Below are 22,088 nucleotides of genomic sequence, written 5' to 3'. Positions count from 1 at the left end.
AAAATGAGAAACGAGCGGACAAGAACGCACTGCAAATCAAATACATAATAGAAATACGAACCCACAAGCACACAACAAAGAGCAGTAACGATCGGAAAAGCAGGAGGCTGAAAAGTGCGAATCGTCTGTCACCAAACTTCTACTAACACAAGATTAGCGGAAGGAGCCCAAAGGGTGGCGCACTTGGTATTGAACTTCCTCTTTGTAGTGCTGTGGTATGTCACCGTGTTCTTGACGTCTGGAATTTCCGACCAACTTTGTGTGACTTTATGTATGCAAGACAAGTTTGAGCCAACATTCGTAGGAAAAAAAACATGGATTTTGTTGTTGGAATGTCAGATCATGTGTACAAGGCATAAGTCCACAATAGTTAAAAGAACTCAGTTTTTACTTCCTTTAACTATTAATTTAGATTTTATGGTGCCCCACTGTTCTTGTTGGTCTTTTGAAATATGTCAATTGATTTTCCAAAATAATTTGATATTGTAGTCCAAAGTTGCTGAAATGGATTGAAAATATTAATATTCACCTATTTGAGTATTTATCTTCTCTATTTAGCACAACGGTCTTAACTCCAAAATTGAATGACTCTCAAAGATACAACCTCATACACATTGCAAAAACTCCCTCTGTGCTTTTCTCAAAGTAGAAAGAGGGGGAAGAAGATGGGATGGGAGCTCAGCTATCCATAAGAAACAGGGGTTATTTACTAAAGGCAACTCCACTTTGCACAGCAAGTGCACTTGGAAGTGCAATCGCTGTAGATCTGAGGGGGACATGCAAGGAAAATAAAAATCAGCATTTTTGCTTGCACATGATTGTATGATGGAAATCAGCAGAGCTTCCCTCATTTCGATCTTCCCCTCAGTTCTACAGGGACTGCATTTCCAAGTGCACTTGCAGTGCAAAGTGGAGTTGTCTTTAGTAAATCAACCCCATAGTACACTAACTCCAAGAAAAAACCTGATTATGCTCAACCATCCCAATATAAAAACTATCGGTCAACTCACGGTATATGGATATACAAATTTTAACAGTGCTAGTGGCTTATTAGTATGAATGTAAACCCAATAAAAGTGCAAAGTGCGATAATCTAATACTAAATAATACAATAGAGTAAAGTGCCAAGTGCTTCCAACGGCAGTTCAAGCATCCAGGTTGAAAGGAGTCTCAGAGAACACATTCAAAGAACACACTCCCCTCTTGTGACCCCACTCACCAGAGCTTATGGACCCTCAGCTTTGCGGTCCAGGGGTCAGAAATGCTTAGTGAATTGTGGTGTATGGATCCAAAATCAGAGAGGCTTCCACAGAAGATTTACATATGGACCATAGAGGATGATATATATATTTGAAAAGAGAGAAGAAGGTACATAGTGAAGTACTTCTGGCACTAAGTTACTGCGCATTAACAAAAACGCCACTCACGAGACGGCTTGAAAAACAGGAATCAGTGTTTTCCGGGTCCGCATTTGCAACATGCGTTCCACGGATAATGTCACTGGTACGTAAACCGGAAATGCATAAATGCATTTCGCCCCTCCTCCAGGGCGTCATCAAGGACATCCACCTTTGTAACAGCTGCTGTGGTTTATATTTTTTTGCACCATCATTTCACTAATTTTATTTATTATTCCTTTAGTGTGAGTTTTAGTTTATATTGTAACTCACTGTATATGTTAGAAAATGTCATATGATTATTATTAGTAACAAAACATTTAAAAAAATTAAACATTAAAAATGTGTACCATTCATGCAACAGCATTCATACTCATAAAAAGCCATGTCCAGTTGTCCACCTCTAATGTACATATAATTATGAAGTAGAAAAATAGATATATTGGTTTCAGTTGCACCCCCTGGCTCATGTTGCCAGTGCGGTTATATTAGTGGGGTCCAATATATTTGACCAGTACTCCTGCAAGGGGCTGTTTATAGGGAGCTATCCAATAAACAGGACAATATATAAACATTTAAACAGCCCCTTGCAGGAGTACTGGTCCAATATATTGGACCCCGCTGCTCTCATCCATATAGCTACGCCCCCACACTGGCAACATAAGCCAGGAGGTGAAACAAGTATATCTATTTTTGTACTCCTGGTCATAATTACATTACATGTACATTAGAGGTGGACATGGCTTTTTATGAGTATTCATGCTGTTGCATGAATTGAATGGTACCAATTTTTAATGATTGATTTGTTTTCTGTTTTGATTGATATTAATAATAGACATATGAAATTTTCCAACGTATACAGTGAGTTGACTGTTTTTTATTGGGATAGTTGAGCATAATCTGTTTTTATATTTGAGTTGGTGCACTAATCAAACATGTTTACACTCCTATGAAAACAAAACTGAAATAAACCAACAAAACCTTTTAAAGTATGGTGTTCGTTTATAAAACAGATATCAGCCGTGATCCAGGATCACGGCTGATGTCTGGGATGTACCAGTTTATGTAGCTGAGATAAGGAGCAGAGAACATGTTCTCCCCTTCTCATCACAGTACATGACCATTCTGTCACAAACGGATAGTTTATAAAAGCGAGATCTGAAGATCTCATAGCCGTTACACTGAAATATCTCCCTTCCAGATTCAACAGCTCAGAGGTGGAGAATCTGGGAGAGAAGCTGGTGCGATTAGAGGAAGAAGGCTTCTTTCTTCCTAATATCAGCACCAGTGGGGTAAAAATTAATATTAACAACTAGGGATGAGCTTCATGTTCGAGTCGAACCCATGTTCGACTCGAACATCGTCTTTTCGGTCATTCGCCGAATTGCGAACGGTATGGGCCATTCGCGCCAAATTCAAGTGGCGCGTCACGGCCCATAATTCACTGCGTCATCACAGTGCATTGCTGGCTGATGATTGGCCAAGCATACACTATGACCTGCATGCTTGGCCAATCACAGCGCTGTCTGTACAGAGAGCTGTAATTGGCCAAAGCCAGGGTGGCTTTGGCCAATTATGGCTCAGGGGGTTTAGTACACGCCCCACACTATATAAGGCTGCCTGCATGTCGGCCCTGTGTAGTGTGTTCCGGCATTGAGAGACAGTGTCATTTGATTTAAGTTAGATAGATTAGACAGGACAGTCAGTCAGTTAGCTGCACTTACAGTGTATTGTGTATATATATATATGCATCCCAGGTGTTGTGTATATATATATATATATATATATATATATATATATATATATATACACTGTATTCAGTTTAGCTAGATCTGTTCTTGTTATTATCTTCCTACTGACAGGCAGGCAGGTGTTGTTACAGTATTTACAGCTGCCTGAAGAAAATTGCTGGTGTTCTTCTGATCCTATTAGTACCACAGTCAGGCAGCTACAGTATTTACAGTTAGTGCAGTGTGTCCTCTGCACAGTGTTCAGCTAAAGCTACCTGTAGAAGATTGATGGTGTTTTTCTGATCCTATCACTATCGCAGGCAGCTACATTATTTACAAGTTAGTGTAGTGTGACCTCGGCACAGTGTTCAGCTAAAGCTACAAGTTAGTGTAGTGCGACCTCTGCACAGTGTTCAGCTAAAGCTACGAGCTAGTCTAGTGCGACCTCTGCACAGTGTTCAGCTAAAGCTACAAGTTAGTGTAGTGTGACCTCTGCACAGTGTTCAGCTAAAGCTACAAGTTAGTGTGTTGCGACCTCTGCACAGTGTTCAGCTAAAGCTACAAGTTAGTTTAGTGCGACCTCTGCACAGTGTTCAGCTAAAGCTACCTGTAGAAGATTGGTGGTGTTTTTCTGATCCTATCACTACCGCAGGCAGCTACATTATTTACACGTTAGTGTAGTGCGACCTCTGCACAGTGTTCAGCTAAAGCTACCTGTAGAAGGTTGGTGGTGTTTTCCTGATCCTATCACTATCGCAGGCAGCTACATTATTTAAACGTTAGTGTAGTGCGTCCTCTGCACAGTGTTCAGCTAAAGCTACCTGTAGAAGGTTGGTGGTGTTTTCCTGATCCTATCACTACCGCAGAAAGCTACATTATTTACTAGTTAGTGTAGTGCGACCTCTGCACAGTGTTCAGCTAAAGCTACAAGTTAGTGTAGTGAGACCTCTGCACAGTGTTCAGCTATAGCTAACTGTAGAAGATTGGTGGTGTTTTTCTGATCCTATCACTATCGCAGGCAGCTACATTATTTAAACGTTAGTGTAGTGTGTCCTCTGCACAGTGTTCAGCTAAAGCACCCTGTAGAAGGTTGGGGGTGTTTTCCTGATCCTATCACTACCGCAGGCAGCTACATTATTTAAACATTAGTGTAGTGCGTCCTCTGCACAGTGTTCAGCTAAAGCTACCTGTAGAAGGTTAGTGGTTTTTTCCTGATCCTATCACTACCGCAGGCAGCTACATTATTTACAAGTTAGTATAGTGTGACCTCTGCACAGTGTTCAGCTAAAGCTACAAGTTAGTGTAGTGCGACTTCTGCACAGTGTTCAGCTAAAGCTACAAGTTAGTGTAGTGCGACCTCCGCACAGTGTTCATCTAAAGCTACCTGTAGAAGATTGGTGGTGTTTTTCTGATCCTATCACTACCGCAGGCAGCTACATTATTTACACGTTAGTGTAGTGCGACCTCTGCACAGTGTTCAGCTAAAGCTACCTGTAGAAGGTTGGTGGTGTTTTCCTGATGCTATCACTACCGCAGGCAGCTACATTATTTAAACGTTAGTGTAGTGCGTCCTCTGCACAGTGTTCAGCTAAAGCTACCTGTAGAAGGTTGGCGATGTTTTCCTGATCCTATTACTACCGCAGGCAGCTACATTATTTAAACTTTAGTGTAGTGCGTCCTCTGCACAGTGTTTAGTTAAAGCTACCTGTAGAAGGTTGGTGGTGTTTTCCTGATCCCATCACTACCGCAGGCAGCTACATTATTTAAACGTTAGTGTAGTACGTCCTCTGCACAGTGTTCAGCTAAAGCTACCGGTAGAAGGTTGGTGGTGTTTTCCTGATCCTATCCCTACCGCAGGCAGCTACATTATTTAAACGATAGTGTAGTGCGTCCTTTGCACAGTATTCAGCTAAAGCTACCTGTAGAAGGTTGGTGGTGTTTTCCTGATCCTATCACTACCGCAGACAGCTACATTATTTAAATGTTAATGTAGTGCGTCCTCTGCACAGTGTTCAGCTAAAGCTACAAGTTAGTGTAGTGCGACCTCTGCACAGTGTTCAGCTAAAGCTACCTGTTGAAGATTGGTGGTGTTCTCATACTACAGTCAGGCAGTTGACTTTGCTAGCTGCAGTATCAGTATATATATATATATATATATATATATATATATCCCAGCTTACTGCTGCTACATCTCACTGCAGGCCATTAGTATGTCTGGAAGGCCAACAAGGAGAGGCAGACAGTCACAAGCCAATAAAAGAGGGCAAGCAGGCTCTGTGTCTAGAGGCAACAGTGCTGGTCATGGACATGGTGCATCCTCATCAGCACGTGGCCGTGGGACGCACTTGGCCTTTTTTCGGCAGCTGGCCATGTTGAGCCGCAACATGCGGAAGACTTGTGGATGACCAAGATGTCCTCATCCTCCTCATCCTCTCTCACCCATGCTCAGGGTACTTTGTCTGGCAAAGCAGTTGCCAACCCGGCCTCTTCCCTCGGCTCAATGGAATCAGTCACTCCTTCTCTAGCCCCACCATGTCCTCCTGAGGAGTCCTCCGAACTGTTTGACCACAGTGTTGGGTACCTGCTCCAGGAGGATGCCCAGCGTTTTGAAGGCTCCGATGATGGTACTTAGCTAGAGGAAGGCAGTAACGTGAGCCTAGACAGAGGGGGTGCCCAAGAAGGACAGCAATCTGGCAGTCAAGTTGCCCCTGCTGCAGCATACTGCCAGGTTTGCTCCAGTTATGAGGAGGGAGGGGATGATGAGGTCACTGACTCCACATGGGTGCCTAATAGAAGAGAGGAGGAGGAGGCACATCACCAACGAGGCAGGATGCCCTCCAGGGGCCAGTTTAAGGGCAGCACACTGACTGCATCACACCGCAAAGCTCCACATGTGCAGGGCGCTGCTGTCTCTGCGCGTTATTCTAAAAGTTCTTTGGTGTGGGTCTCAAGCGTATCTCGCGTGGCCAAAACATCTCCCGCTTGACCAGACATATGTTGACCTGCCATGCAGTTCGTTGGCAAGCGTACCTAAAAGACCCGCACCAAAGAACAAAGTGGACCTCTTCTTGCTCCTCATCAGCTAAGATCTCCAACCCCACTATACCTTCAGTCCTCTCTGAGACCTGCACTGAGAGAAATTAAGGTGTAGAATTAGGTGTGCCACAGCCAAGTACTTGTGGGCAATCTGCTATCGGTACACCGACATCAGATTGTACCAGGCAAATTTCCCTGCCCCAGCTGCTGCACCGCCGAAAGAAATTCGCTCCCAGCCATCCACATGCCCAGCAGTTGGATGCTAGCTTGGCAAAATTGCTAACACTTCAACTGCTACCTTTTCAGTTGGTAGACTCTGCCCCCTTCTGTGAGTTTGTGGAATGTGAGGTTCCTCAGTGGCAGGTACCCAAACGCCATTTTTTCTCACAGAAGGCGATTTTGGCTCTACCGGCATGTGGAAGGCAATGTCCATGCCTTGCTGGACAGGGCGGTCAGCGGTAAGGTGCATATTTCCGCTGACTCATGGGCCAGCAGGCATGGACAGGTACGTTACCTAAGTTTCACGGCACATTGGGTGACTTTGCTGGCAGCTGGGAAGGATGCAGGACAAGGTGCAGTAGTGTTGGAGGTTGTTCCGCCACCATGCCTCCAAAATGCTACTACTGGTGATTCTGACACACCTCTCTCCTCCACCCCCTCCTCTTCTTCTTCCTCCATGGCCTCTTCCTGTGCTTTGTCCTCAGAACCAGTGGTGCTCCGTAGGCATTCAAGGGGCTACACAACTACGCAGGCCAAAAGATGCCATGCGGTGTTTGAGCTGGTGTGCTTGGGGGACAGGAGCCACACTGGGGCAGAGGTTCTGTCAGCTCTGCAGGGGCAGGTTCAGAGGTGGTTGACACCATGCCAACTTAAAGCAGGAATGGTGGTTTGCGACAATGGCACCAACCTCCAACCTACGTCCTTAACTTGGTGGTGCAGAGATTCTTGGGCAGGTACCCGGGCTTACAGGATGTCCTGAGGCAGGCCAGGAAAGTCTGTGTGCATTTCCGCAGGTCATATAATGCCAGTGCTCGGCTGGCTGACCTCCAAAAGGAATTTAACCTGCCCAAGAACCGCCTAATCTGTGACATGCCCACCAGGTGGAACTCAATGTTGGCCATGCTGCAGCGGCTGCACATGCAGCAGAGGGCCATCAATGAGTTCCTGTGCAACTATGGCACCAGGACAGGGTCATAAGAGCTTGTTTTTTTTCCCCATGCCAGTGGGCCATGATCAGGGATGCATGTATGTCCTGTCACCATTTGAGGAGGCCACGAGGATGGTGAGCAGTGACAGTGCATGCATCAGTGACACTGTCCCCCTTGTCCACCTGTTGGAGCACATGCTGCGTGGAATAATGGACAGGGCACTTGAGGCAGAACAGAGGCAGGAAGAGGAGGACTTCCTTAGCTCTCAAGGCCCCCTTTATCCAGACAGTGTTCCTGCATGCCCGCCGATCACACAGGAAGAGGATGAGGAGGAGGAGGAAGAGGAGGATTGTGTCAGCATGGAGGTGGAGCCTGGCACTCAGCATCAGCAGCAGTCTTTAAGGGATCATTTACAGTCCCAAGAAAACCATGGACTTGTACGTGGCTGGGAGGAGGTGGCTGCGGATCATGTCATCCTTAGTGACCCAGAGGACTCCGGATCAAATGCCTCAGCAAACCTACGCTGCATGGCCTCCCTGATCCTGCAAAGCCTGCAGAAGGATCCTCATATTCGTGGTATCAAGGAGAGGGATCAATACTGGCTGGCAACCCTCCTTGATCCACGTTACAAGGGTAAGGTTGCGGACCTTATCTTGCTGTCGCAGAGAGAGCAGAGGATGAAACATCTTCGGGGAGAGGGACTGGGAGGTTACAAACTCCTGTTCCTGGACAACGTGTTGCTGAGGCTTCGGTCAGTCAAAGAAGGAGCGGTGGAGAAGGTGGCCATCTGACCGATGCGTTCAGACAATTTTTTAGTCCGCAGCCCCAAGGTATGATCAGTTCCAGCAACCATCGCCAGTGTCTGTTTTACATGGTGCAGGAATACCTATGGGCAAGATCTGACTTGGACACCTTTCCCACCGAAAATCCTCTGGGTTACTGGGTCTTGAGGATGGATCACTGGCCAAAGCTTACACAGTATGCAATTGAGCTACTGGCCTGTCCTGCATCCAGCGTTCTTTCAGAACACACATTCAGTGCTGCTGGAGGTTTTGTAACTGATCACAGGGTGCGCCTGTCCACCGACTCTGTCGATCGACTGACCTTCATAAAAATGAATCAGTCTTGGATCACCACCAGCTACCAAGCACCTGATGCTGATGTAACCGAATAATTTTTTTTGAAATGTCAGATCCCTTCAAGACTGCCTATGCTAATGCTGAGTGACTATCCTGTTATGCTGAGTGACTATCCTCTTCCTCCTCAATGATCATGCTGATAGCTTGTAAGAATATTTTTGGTTCTGGGCGCCGCCACCACTGGCTAAGGCCCAATTTTTCAGCCCCTGTTTAACAGGGGCTTGTAATTACAATTTTTGATGCGATATTTTGCAAGGAGGGTTTGTTGCTGCACTCAACTAGAGTATCTGTGAGGGGTTGCAGTGTTGTGGCATCAGTGCCTAAGGCCCAATTTTTCAGCCCCTGTTTAACAGGGACGTGTAATTACAATTTTTGATGCAATACTTTACAGCAGGGCTCGTTCCTGCGCTCCAACTAGAGTATCTGTGAGGGGTTGCAGTGTTGTGGCACCAGCACCAGTGCCTAAGGCCCAATTTTTCAGCCCCTGTTTAGCAGGGACGTGTAATTACAATTTTTGATGCAATATTTTACAGGAGGGCTCATTCCTGCGCTCCAACTAGAGTATCTGTGAGGGGTTGCAGTGTTGTGTCACCAGTGCCTAAGGCCCAATATTTCTGCCCCTGTTCAACAGGGACATGTAATCACAATTCTCGATCTAATATTTCACAGCAGAGCCCATTCCTGCGCCCACCAAGAGTAACTGTGAGGGCTTACAGTGTTGTGGCAACACCAACACCTAAGGCCCCAATTTCTGCAGAGTATATAGGGCAGGCCCTTACTTTCAAACATCCAACTTACAAATGACTCCTACTTGCAAATGGAAGGAGACAACAGGAAGTGAGATGAAATGTCATTTTGTGTAGGGACTGTTTTAAGCATGGGAAACACGAGCCACTTTACAGGCATACTATAGACACCCCCCAGGTACGATATTTAAAGGAATATTTCACTTTTTTTTTTCACTTTAAGCATCATTAAAATCACTGCTGCTGAAAAAATGGCCGTTTTTAAAACTTTTTTTTGCATTGATACATGTCCCCTGGGGCAGGACCCGGGTCCCCAAACCCTTTTTAGGACGATACCATGAAAATTAGCCTTTAAAATTAGCACTTTTGATTTTGAACGTTCGAGTTCCATAGACTTCAATGGGGTTCTAAAGTTTACGCAAATTTTCTGTCCATTCGCAGGTTCTGGTGCGAACCGAACCGGGGGTGTTCGGCTCAACCATATTAACAACATACTCAGGAGAAGCATTCAATCACTTGTGACAAAAAAATAAAATATTCAATGGGCTCAATATGCCTCTCAGCAATTTCCTTGAGGTGTCTACTTTCCAAAATGGGGTCATTTGGGGGGGGTTTGTACTGCCCTGCCATTTTAGCACCTCAAGAAATGACAGTCATAAACTAAAAGCTGCGTAAATTCCAGAAAAATTTTACCAAAGACATGTGGCTAAATACATTTTGGCCTAAATGTATGACTAAAATTGAGTTTATTGATTTTTTTTTATAACAAAAAGTAAAAAATGTTTTTTTTTTCAAAATTTTTGGCCTTTTTCTGTATATATCGCAAAAAATAAAAAGCGCAGAGGCAATCAAATAATATCAAAAGAAAGCTCTATTTGTGGGGAAAAAAAGGACACTAATTTAGTTTGGGTATAGCATTGCTTGACCGCGCAATTACCAGTTAAAGAAGTGCAGTGCCAAATTGTAAAAAGTGCTCTGGTCATTGAGCAGCCAAATCCTCCGGGGTTGAAGTGGTTAAACAGGGGCAGAAAAATTGGGCCTTGGGTGGTGGTGGTGTTGCCACAACACTATAAGCCCTCACAGATACTCTTGTTGGGCACAGGAACGGGCCCTGCTGTAATATATTGGATCAAAAATTATAAAAGGTTGCTGCTTAACACCAACTGTTATTAGCCGACCAGAATAAAGAAAGAAAGAAATGTGAAGCGCTACTTCTTTAACCACTTCAATACCAGGCACTTTCGCCCCTTCCTGCCCAGGACAATTTTCAGCCTTCAGCACTCTCACAATTTGAATGACAATTGCGCGGTCATACAAAACTGTACCTAAACTAAATTTTTATCATTTTCTTCCCACAAGTAGAGCTTTCTTTTGGTGGTATTTGATCACCTCTGGGTTTTTTATTTTTTGTTAAACAAACTAAAAAAGACCGTTTTTTTTTTAAATGTTTTTCTTTGTTTCTGTCATAAAATTTTGTTTTCTCCTTCACTGACGGGTGCTTATAAGGCGGCACTGATGGGCACTGATGAGGCGGCACTGATGGGCACTAATAAGTTGGCACTGATAAGGTGGCACTGATGGGCACTGATGAGGAGGCACTTATATGTAGAATTGATGGGCACTGATAGGCGGAACTGATATGCAGTACTGATGGGCACTGATAGGTGGCACTGATATGCAGCACTGATGGGCACTGATAGGCAGCACTGATGGGCACTAATAGGTGGCACTAATGGTCACTGATGGTGTCATGGAACGTCCCACACTCCGCTTGAGTGCTTCCGTCATATACCACTTCCTCCCAGTCTGGACTCAGATATCCGATATTCCAACCGCTCATAAGCACAAAACAAGGCGACACTTGTTTCACTGCTAACATGGACTATTTTTATTTAGAATCAAAATTACAAGACTTTATATGCTGTTGGAACCTCCTCTAACAATACAACTGTAACCTAATTAACATGAGCTAGTTTACTAAATCATTTACCCAGACTAGGTGACTATTTAATACACATTACCATAAACATCAACACAGGGTTAATTAGAACAAACAACAATGTGTGGAATACCCTTAGAAGCTGTGGTAAGCCAGACTAAACTCATTTACATTAAACACATTAAAGCAGAGAACAAGACAGGTAGTTGGAGTTGATGACACCAGCATCTCCTCAATGTGTCCCAACAGTATGAATCAGTCTTATCAGCAGGGGGCTGCTGGAGGAATCTCCCCTCCCTCTTCAGGGACACACATCTCAAATGACCACAGCAAAGAGTCCACAATAGAATGAGACAACATACAATATATACATATATACACGATTGAGTCTGATTAGTACAGATCAGACTAGATTTCTAATTCACCTTGCAGAGTATTGTTCCCTTAAAATCCAGGGCCCATAATCTGTTGGCAAGAGGCTCACATTCAGTCCCCTCCAATAGCCTCTGTCCCGGGTGAGTCTTTCACATTTCTCCCCCTTTAAAGGTTGACTAACAAGGTCCCAGACCCCCACCTGGTCTGGACATGCGTTAGTCAGGCAGAGTGAACTCACAAAGTCTGTCCGCATGATCTCCTTTCTTGGCTGCAAGGAATAGTTGACCTCCGTAGGTGTGGGGCAGAGGTCATTGACTCTCTGTCCGGCTGTCAGCGCTTCAGCTGGCTGGTGTTTACCATTCCATGGCTTGGCCTGTTGCTGGGCAGAGGGGCCCACGGTCCCAGTTCCCTGAAGCTGAGAAGAAACTGTAGGTGCTAGGCATAGGCCAGCAGCGCTCTGCCCTGTTGCCAGCAATTCAGCTGGGAGTAGCAGCTTCACTACATCAGCTTGTCGTCGGAGAGAGGGGCCGACTTCCCCGGCTCCCTGGATCTCCACAGTTGTTGCCGGTGCTGGGCAGAGGTTGCTAGCACTCTGCCCTGTTGCCAGCACTTCTGCTGGGGACTTCACACCCTCTGCTCCGGCTAACCGCTGGTGCAGGAGGCTGGATTCCTCCACTCCCAAACTGTGTAGCTGCCATTGGGGAGGTGAGCCGGCTGCTTCCTGTTCCATTCCCTCATCTGGCTGCTGGGATGACATGTCTATGGTACTGTCTCCCAGGTGCACGGATCTTTGCTGGGGAGGAAAGACCGCTTCCTCCACCCTGGCCAACTGTTGGGGAGGGACGAAGAACACCTCCTCTCCCTTCTCCCCCAGTATCTGCTGCTGGGAAGTGATCGCCACCTTCTCACCCTGAGCCTCCGAAACTGCCACAGGTGTGGGGCGGAGGTCTTGGACCCTCTGTCTGGTGTCCAGTACTTCAGCTGGGGAAGTTCCTTGTAACTCCACAGATACTGCTGTTGGTGCTGGGCAGAGCACAGTGAAGTTTGGCCCTAATACCAGCTCTTCTGCTGGTGGCTCATCAGGTTGTTCTTCCTCAGAAGAAAAGTCTATTAAATCCCCATCTCTATAACTGGTGTTTGGGGATAGAGGTTCACCATCTCCTGTCCATGGAACCCAGAAGATGTTATCAGTGCTGGGCAGAGGTTAGCAGAGCTCTGCCCTGTGGTCAGCACTTCAGGTTTGGGGATGGCAATCTCCGGATTTTCCACTGCCGATTCTCTGGCATTACTGCTGAATGTGTTCTAGCAGTTTCCTGTATGCCCTTTCCAGATGCTGTTCCTTCCTTAGCAAATGGTCCAGATCAGGTTTGAGCTCTGAGACCCCTGCAAGACCGATCATAGCCTCTCTATATTCTCGCAGGTCCTCAAGGTCAGGTTCCCCTTCATCACCAAACACAAAATGATCTGTAAGGCTCTCACACAGCAATCCAGGGCCTCCAAAGTCCTATCCCTCCAGAGAGCATTCTGTTGTCTCCCCTAAATATCCTTGCTCTGCGTGCCATTGCAGAGCCCAATAACGATTGACCAGCTCTATCTCCTGCTGGACCAGCCTGTCCAACTCAGTCACCCATTGCTCCTGGGGCTGCTCTCCCAGGAATGCCATCCGCAATGCCCGTTGGTCACTGGCCCATTGCTCTTGGGTCGGAAATTACTTGCCCTGTTTTACACAAGCAAGCTGGAGGGCTCCAATCCAGAGCTCCACCCGAATCTGCTGCCTGAGCTCCAGGTATTTATCCTCAGACACAGTCCTGGTGTATGTTGAAAGGATGATCCTCAGCAGCCCCGGGAACCCTGATGCCAGGTCCATATCTCCGCTGGGGTGACTGAAGTCTGCTATCCTGATCTTGGATCCAGGTGGAAGTTTGGATGTCCCAGACTGCAGGAAGCATCCCGCTGCTTGCCACCAATGTAACGAAAGGTCCCAAACTCCGCTTGAGTGCTTCCGTCATATACCACTTCCTCCCAGTCTGGACTCAGATACTCGATATTCCAACCGTTCATAAGTACAAAACAAGGCAACACTTGTTTCACTGCTAACATGGACTATTTTTATTTAGAATCAAAATTACAAGACTTTATATGCTGTTGGAACCTCCTCTAACAATACAACTGTAACCTAATTAACATGAGCTAGTTTACTAAATCATTTACCCAGACTAGGTGACTATTCAATACACATTACCATAAACATCAACACAGGGTTAATTAGAACAAACAACAATGTGTAGAATACCCTTAGAAGCTGTGGTAAGCCAGACTAAGACTTCAGGGACACACATCCCAAATGACCACAGCAAAGAGTCCACAACAGAATGAGACAACATACAATATATACATATATACACGATTGAATCTGATTAGTACAGATCAGACTGGATTTCTAATTCACCTTGCAGAGTATTGTTCCCTTAAAATCTAGGGCCCATAATCTGTTGGCAAGAGGCTCACATTCAGTCCGCTCCAATAGCCTCTGTCCTGGGTGAGTCTGTCACAGATGGCCACTGACAGGCAGCACTGATGGGCACTGACTGGCGGCACTGATGAGCACTGATAGGTGGCACTGATTGGCACTGACAGATTGCACTAATAGATAGCACTGATGATGAGGTACTGACAGATGTTACTGCTGAGCAATGATTGGCACTGTGGTGGGCTCTGATTGGCACTGTGGTGGGCACTGAGAGATTTTTTGAGGGGGCACTGACTGGCAGCTGTTGGGCACTGATTGGCGGGTGATGGGCACATCTGATGGGGGCTGTGCTAATAATCAATGCCGCCGATCGGCTCTCCCTGTCAGCGCAAACCAAGGAATGCCATTTACTGGCACTTCCTGGTTCACGCGATGATCAGCTGTGATTGGTCACAGCTGATCACGTGGTAAGAAGGCTCTGTCAGAGGTTCCTTACCATGATCGGAGATGCGGCGTGTCAGATTGACACGCCGCACTGTGCGCCCCCTGGCATGTTATCCTGCTGGACTTCATATGACGTCCAGTCCGGAAAACAGAACCACCGCCCGGCCATCAATCTACTATAGGCCGGACGGGAAGTGGTTAAAGAAATGATAAACTTACATATACAATATGAAAATATAAATTAAAAATTAATAATAATGCCCTTAGTGGGAGTGTTGAATATAGCACCTAATAGTATTACAAGCAACACAAATGCAGTGTGTGTAACCAGTGACCTCTAGTGGACAAAAGAAATATAACACATAATATGTAAAAAACCATTTGATAAAGTTGCAGGAGAGTGACAAAACATATCAGGGGCGGGGCTTGTGACTTCATTGCATCGTTGTAGTGAGTACAGGATCACTCATGAGGGCAGCAGGGCCGAGGACTTGCATACGATTTTGAGACCCCAGGGACGGATCTGTATTCGTTTGAATTCATCACCTGTATGAACCAGGGCTAGTGCATTCTTAAATGTGAGTAGAATAGTTGCATGTGTTTTAAATAAATTTTGTTTTACAGTATTACACTATGCTAGTTCTTACTTTATCCTTATGTTACCATTACCTATGAAAGATCACGCTTGCAGGAGACCACTGTTGGGAGCTTAAGAGATGCTGGATTTAGACACCAAAGGGGAATGTGCTACTTGGCCTAATTGGGGGCCGCTTTGGGAAGTGAGCGCATAGTGTGACTGGTGGAGGGTCCACTTGGTGTCAAGTCACTCATTTGCTAGTATTCACCGCTGGATTGTACGTGAATAGTAGTTCATTCACAGAAGATACCACTGAATATATGGACTTTTTTTGACATATTATGTGTTTTATTTCTTTTGTCCACTAGAGGTCACTGGTTACACACACTGCGTTTGTGTTGCTTGTAATACTATTAGGCACTATATTCAACACTCCCACTAGAGGCATTATTATTAATTTTTGATTTATATGTTCATACTGTAAAAGTAAGCTTATCATTTCTTTAAAGAGGTAGCGCTGCACATTTATTTATTTGATCTGCGATTTTTAGCAACATTGCGGCGGACAGATGGGACACTTTTGACACTTTTTTGGGACCATTGACTTTTATACAGGGATCAGAGCTAAAAATAGCCACTTATTACTGTATAAATGTCACTGGCAGGGAAGAGGTTAACACTAAGGAGCGATCAAGGGGTTAAGTGTGTTCCCTAGGAGGTGTTGCTAAATGTATGGGGGCTGGGCTGACTGGAGGAGGAGAGAGATCGTTGTTCCTAATCACTAGTAACAGATGATCTTTTGATCTTTCTCTCCTCCCCTGACAGAACGGAGATCTGTTTGTTTACACTGACAGATCCCAATTCTGCCTGTCTCTGGAGCAATCGCGGTCCGCCAGTCCAGCTGGTTGGCTCCCCCGCTCGTGAATGGGCACGCCCGACATACAATGATGGAATCTCTGTGTACGTGCCCAACGTACAATGACGCTGATTCGCGCAGGGGAGCCAACTTGCCGAAGTACAACTTCGGCGGGCGGTCCGTAACTAGTTAATGTCTAAACCGCTGGCTACAAAATTGAGTACACCTCTAAGTGAAAATGTCCAAATTGGGCCCAAAGTGTCAATATTTTGTGTGGCCACCATTATTTTCCAGCACTGCCTTATCCCTCTTGGGCATGGAGTTCACCAGAGCTTTACAGGTTGCCACTGGAGTCCTCTTCCACTCCTGCATGATGACATCACGGAACTGGTGGATGTTAGAGACCTTGCGCTCCTTCACCTTCCGTTTGAGGATGTCCTACATATGCTCAAAAGGGTTTAGGTCTGGAGCTATGCTTGTCCAATCCATTGCATACAGAGAAAATGAAACCAGAGAGGTTTAAAGGGGTTTCAAATAGAACACACAATGTGGAATAGGTACAACATTTTATTGATATAAAAATCTGAAATATAGACATATCATATAGCAAAATAGCCAGAACAATTAATCAAAACCTTCACCAATAGTATGATTAAAACTTAATGACAACGTTGTCATGATTAAATAACAGCCCAGGTTCATCAGCACACTCACAATCACTCCACATTAGGGATGAGCCCGATGTTCAACTGTTCGCTGAATAGCAAACAATTTGGGGTGTTCGTGGCAAATTCAAAAGCCACAGAACACCCTTTAAAAGTCTATGGGAGAAATCAAAGTGCTAATTTTAAAGGCTTATATGCATGGTATTGTCATAAAAAGTGTTTGGGGACCTGAGTCATGCCCCGGCAATACACATAAAAGTCATTAAAAACAAACGGCACGGGATTCCCCCACAGTCCATTACCAGGCCCTTTGGGTCTGGTATGAATATTAAGGGGAACCCCAAACCAAAATTAAAAAAAAAAAGTGTGTGGGGGTCCCCCCAAAAATCCATACCAGACCCTTCAGGTCTGGTATGGATTTTAAGGGGAACCCCACACCAACATTTAAAAAAATTGGCATGAGTATTCATACCAGACCCAAAGACCTGGTAATGGACTGTGGGGGAATCCCATGCCGTTTTTTTTTATAACTTTTATGTGTATTGCCGGGAACGACAATTCATTATAGCTGCAAGTACTTTTGAATGACTTTTTTTCCTTTAGAAATGTAATTTTGCTCTCGGACTGTTATAAACACAGGAAACATGCACCACTTTGCAGGCATACTATAGACACCCCCCAGGTACGAAATTTAAAGAAATATTTCACTTTTTTTGTTTCACTTTAAGCATTATTAAAATCACTGCTCCCGAAAAAACTGAAGTTTTTAAAACTTTTTTGCATTGATACATGTCCCCTGGGGCAAGACCCAGGTCCCCAAACACTTTTTATGACAATACCATGCATATAAGCCTTTAAAATGAACACTTTTGATTATTCATGTTCGTGTCCCATAGACTTTAACAGTGTTCGCGTGTTCGAACAAATTTTTTGCCTAATCGCATGTTCTGCTGCAAACCGAACCGGGGGGGTGTTCAGCTCATCCCTACTCCACATACACACAGGGATGGCTGATAATTCAAAGCCTGAGATAAGGCATCCAGTAGCAACAAATCGCAAGAAATATTTTGTTGAAGGATCCCTTGAATTATATAACACACAGTGGTGACAAACATTGGAAGCGGGGATATTGATCCAAGGAAACAGCCACTATGATATTTAGCTACATTGGAAGAGCGGATATATGCTATCCAGACATAATCACATGTGTGATTGCAGGTGAATATAGAGTCTAGATGTTAGAAACAGATAGATTCACCATGGGGAGATATATGGGGTGAGCTGGAAGTGTCTCTTGTAGATAAAGTCACAAATTTGATTACCGTAAGAACTTATAAATGCGATGCAAAAATGAAACACTGTAGTAGCAGGACTTCAGCGTCCCTTGTCAAGATCTCATCCACTATGCTGCTTGTTTCAAAGTTGGTGCTGGATAGTGGTTCCCCGTTATGCCAGATTTACTCCATGTTTAGGCTGATTGATGCGGGAGATGGAACCGCATGTGGGTGGACGGATAGCCGAGCTGTATAGCACTGCAGCGTTAATGCATTTCACTCAGTCACCTGGCTTCAAAAGCCACTATCCAGCGGCAACTTTGAAGAGCTGTCAGCAATCCAACATTGGCTGATGATTCAACTGCGTTAAAATATCCAGAGTAAGGTTGCCTGAAAACCTGGGGATTCGAATGGTTGTTACACCTTACCGTTATGAACAGATCACGGAGACAAGCAGCATAGTGGGTGAGATCTTGATAAGGGACGCTGAAGTCCTGCCACTACAGTGTTTGATTTTTGTATCGCATTTATAAGTTCTTACGGTTGTAACTTTATCTACAAGAGACACTTCCAGCTCACCCCATATTTCTCCCCATGGTGAATCTATTTGTTTCTAACATCTAGACTCTTTATCCACCCACAAACGCACATGCGATTATCTCTGGATAGCATATATCCACTCTTCCAATGTAAGTAAATATCATAGTGGCTGTTTCCTTGGATCGATATCCCCGCTTCCAATGTTTGTCACTGCTGTGTGTCATAGAATTCAAGGGATCCTTGAACAAAATATTTCTTGCGATTTGGTGCTACTGGATGCCTTATCTCAGGCTTTGAATTATCAGCCATACCCGTGTGTATGTGGAGTGACTGTAATGCCCCGTACACACAGTCGGATTTTCCGACGGAAAATGTGTGATAGGACCTTGTTGTCGGAAATTCCGACCGTGTGTAGGCTCCATCACACATTTTCCATCGGATTTTCCGACACACAAAGTTTGAGAGCAGGATATCAAATTTTCCGACAACAAAATCCGTTGTCGGAAATTCCGATCGTGTGTACACAAATCCGACGGACAAAGTGCCACGCATGCTCAGAATAAATAAAGAGATGAAAGCTATTGGCCACTGCCCTGTTTATAGTCCCGACATACGTGTTTTACGTCACCACGTTTAGAACGATCGGATTTTCCGACAACTTTGTGTGACCGTGTGTATGCAAGACAAGTTTGAGCCAACATCTGTCGGAATTTTGTTGTCGGAATGTCCGAACAAAGTCCGACCGTGTGTACGGGGCATAAGTGCGCTGATGAACCCAGGTAGTTTTTTTAATCATGACAACGTTGTCATTAAGTTTTGTTTGTTGTAAACCCACTTTGAAAAAAAAAAAAACTAACACCTGCAAGACAAAGGTATAATGAGCTAGTATGCATAGCATACTAGCTCATTATGTAATACTCACTTGAGATCGAAGCCCTCGCTGCGGTGTCCGTACACAGCACCGGCCAGCGACATCACTCCCGGGGGTTACTTCCGGGTATCGTGGCTACGGTGCTGTGATTGGCGGAAGCCGCAATGACATTACTCCCGTGCAGCCGGTAGCGGCACATGCACACTCACTGAAGCAATGGCACATACATGCCATTGCTTCAGTTTGCTTCAGTGCACATGTGCCGATGACATCGGCACATGCAGGGGACAGGGGATATCTCCTAAACCATGCAGGTTTAGGAGATATCCTGGGTAGCTACAGGTAAACCTTATTATAGGCTTAAGGGTTTACAACCACTTTAATCATTCTATTGGTGAAGGTTCTGATTAATTGTTCTGGCTATTTTGCCATATGATATGTTTATATTTCAGATTTTTGTATCAAATGTTGTACCTATTCTGCAGTTTGTGTTCCATTTGAAGCCACTCATTAAACCTCTCTGGTTTAATTAACTCTGTATGCATTCTATTAAGGCTTCAGGAACCCCAGTTATAATTAAGCTGAGTCGGTAACGTACTTAATATATTATTTTTATTTAAACTCTCAGCGTTGAATTTCCCCTTTCCGTATCTCTTATTGTCCATCACCTTTACCCTCAGCTTCTATAGCAAGGCAGTGGTCATCCTGGAGGTGTGTTTGGGGTCATTATTATGTTGGAATACTGCCCTGCGGCCCAGTCTCTGAAGGGAGGGGATCATGCTCTGCTTCAGTATGTCACAATACATGTTAGCATTCATGGTTCCCTTAATGAACTGTAGCTCCCCAGTGCCGGCAGCACTCATGCAACCCCAGACCACGACAATCCCACCACCATGTTTGACTGTAGGCAAGACACACTTGTCCTTGTACTCCTCACCTGGTTGCGACCACACACCCTTGACACCACCTGAACCAAATAAGTTTATCTTGGTCTAATCAGACCACAGGACTTGGTTCAAGTAATCCATGTCCTCAGTCTGCTTTTCTTCAGCAAACTGTTTGCAGGCTTTCTTGTGCATCATCTTTAGAAGAGGCTTCCTTCTGGGATGACAGACATGCAGACCAATTTTATGCAGTGTGCGGCTTATGGTCTGAGCACTGATAGGTTGACCCCCCACCCCATTCAACCTCTGCAGCAATGCCGGCAGCACTCATACCTCTATTTCCCAAAGACAACCTCTGTACATGACACTAAGCACTCAACTCCTTTGGATGACCATGGCGAGGCCTGTTGTGAGTGGAACCTGTCCTGTTAAACCACTCTATGGTATTGGCCACCATGCTGCAGCTCAGTTTCAGGGTCTTGGCAATCTTTGTATAGCCTAGGCCATCTTTACCCATATGGAAGAGAAATATATTTCCAATATATTTATTTAAAAAATGATATATGTGACATATATTTACAATATATTGGCCTACGCTAATATATTTTTACATGTATTCCAAAAATGTAAATTAAAATATATTTTCCAAAGGCATATATTTGAAAATATATTTTTTTTAAATATATTTTCCAGATATTTTTGAACATCTAAAAAAAATGCATTTAAACATATATTTTTAAATATACTTGTAAATGCATTCCAAAAATATAATTTAAATGTATATTCCAAAGACATATATTGGAAAATATATTTTTAAAATATATTCTTCACATATTTTTAACATATGAAAAAGTAATTTCAACATATATTTTTACATATATTTGTAAATGCATTCCAAAAATATAATTTAAATGTATTTTCCAAAGATATATATTAGAAAATATATTTTTAAAATATGTTCTTCTAAAAATGTTTAACGTCTAATAAAAACATTTCAACATATGTAACATAGAGAACATTCTGAATACATTTATAAGAGACCCACTCTCATTTCAATATGGTTTGTTTTACTCTTTTAAAATTAAAAAAAATTAAAACCAAAAGATTCAAATAAAATATTTTATTTTTTTATAAGATTTCAAGCACATCATCCATTTAATACAAAGCAGATAAACTTCTTGCATCCACTTTGCATTCCCAAAGAATTTTTGTACAAGTCATTCTGAATTGAGAAAGTTTGTCGACTGACGAGAATGAGAACCTTCACAGACATCCACCTCCACAATTTAAGGATCTTGTCTGTTTACAGGTACCGAGAGAAAAGCCGCACTCTGGATACAAATCTTCAATGTTCTGTTTAAGCCATGAATCAGTAGTTACACTATTATTACCAAACTCGCTCATCCATGTCTTTATGGACCTTGCTTTGTGCACTGGTGCGCAGTCATGTTGGAACAGGAAGGGGCCATCACCAAACTGTTACCACAAAGTTGGGAGCATGAAATTGTCCAAAATGCCTTGGTATGCTGATGGCTTAAGAATTCCCTTCACTGGAACTAAGGGGGCCAAGCCAAAACCCCTGAAAAACAATAATCCTCCCTCCACCAAATGATTTAGACCAGTGCACAAAGCAAGGTCCGTAAAGACATGGATGAGCGAGTTTGGGGTGGAGGAACTTGACTGGCATGCACAGAGTCCTGACCTCAATCTGATAGAACACCTTTGGGATGAATTAGAGTGGAGACAGTGAGCCAGGCCTTCTCGTCCAACATCAGTGCTTGACCTCACAAATACGCTTCTAGAAGAATGGTCAAACATTCCCATAGACACACTCCTAAGCCTTGTGGATGGCCTTCCCAGAAGAGTTGAAGCTGTTATAGACTGGGATGCCATTAAAGTTCATGTGCGTGTAAAGGCAGGTGTTCCAATACTTTTATATTTTTTTACAGTCAGTGAAACTTCTTCAGCAATAAAGAACAAGTTCAGTTTAATGGAAT

The sequence above is a fragment of the Aquarana catesbeiana genome, linkage group LG01 (genome assembly GCF_042186555.1).
Source record: "Aquarana catesbeiana isolate 2022-GZ linkage group LG01, ASM4218655v1, whole genome shotgun sequence".
NCBI classification, from domain to species: Eukaryota; Metazoa; Chordata; class Amphibia; order Anura; family Ranidae; genus Aquarana; species Aquarana catesbeiana.
The sequence above is the reverse complement of the archived record's forward strand: the minus strand, read 5'-3'. Positions refer to the sequence as shown.